This window comes from Apodemus sylvaticus, chromosome 1 (assembly GCF_947179515.1).
Source record: "Apodemus sylvaticus chromosome 1, mApoSyl1.1, whole genome shotgun sequence".
Classification (NCBI taxonomy): Eukaryota; Metazoa; Chordata; class Mammalia; order Rodentia; family Muridae; genus Apodemus; species Apodemus sylvaticus.
The window spans coordinates 173,475,655-173,476,576 of NC_067472.1; positions in this window are offsets into that span (position 1 = coordinate 173,475,655).

Genomic DNA, 922 nt, shown 5'->3' on the forward strand with positions numbered 1-922 from the left:
TGTGATAAACCATTTTAAAAACACAGTTATCTTTGAATACATTAAAGACCACATACCAAAGAGAAAACCTATGAATGTAATCAATGTGGTAATGCCCTTTAAGGTGAAATTTAAATATGTAAAAGAATATATATACTGGCAAAACCATCCAAATGCAATCAGTGTGATAAAGCCTTTTTACGTCACAGTCATCTTCAAAGGCATGCACAGGATCATTCTGGAGTGAAACCTTATGAATATACTTAATATTGTGAAGTCTTAGCACATTTCTGTAATCATCATGATGACAGTATTCATACTGGAGGGAAGCCCTGTCTGTGAATGCAAGCAATGTGGCAAACCCTTTTATCATCAAACTCAGAGAAGTACGCATAAGGTAGAGCAATCTTGTAAATGGACTCACTGAGTGCCACACCAACTCTGGTGGAGTCTATGTGATGTGGCGAAAGTCATGCTTTCAGACCTGAGGCATGTGTTCTTTGGAACTTAGCCTCCCAGAGGTCCCTGGCGTCCTGATCTGCAAGCTGTTCCAGTGCATTGATCAAATTCTGTGGATTTGGGTTCTTTGCCTTGTCTTTCTTGATTTTCATGATAACAGTCAACATAATAAAGCCTCGCCAGATTTTGATAGATCAAGGGCCCAAGGGATGTTCCAGGAAACATTCCTGATAGTGTGATCACTCCAGTGCCTACAAAGTCTGATGCCAGTGAACCTGATGACCAGCACAAGGTAATACCAGACTTGGGTCAAAGAAGATTCATGAACTGTTCAACACAAGATCCCCCATTTTTCCAAGCTTTACTCCGAGTTAAGTGGAAAGAAAATGAGACACTTAGAGATATAATCAGTTATAACAGGAAGAGTTGTTTGTGAGAAATCCAGACATAGTAGATAGTGGAAGGATAAATGTTCAACAACTGG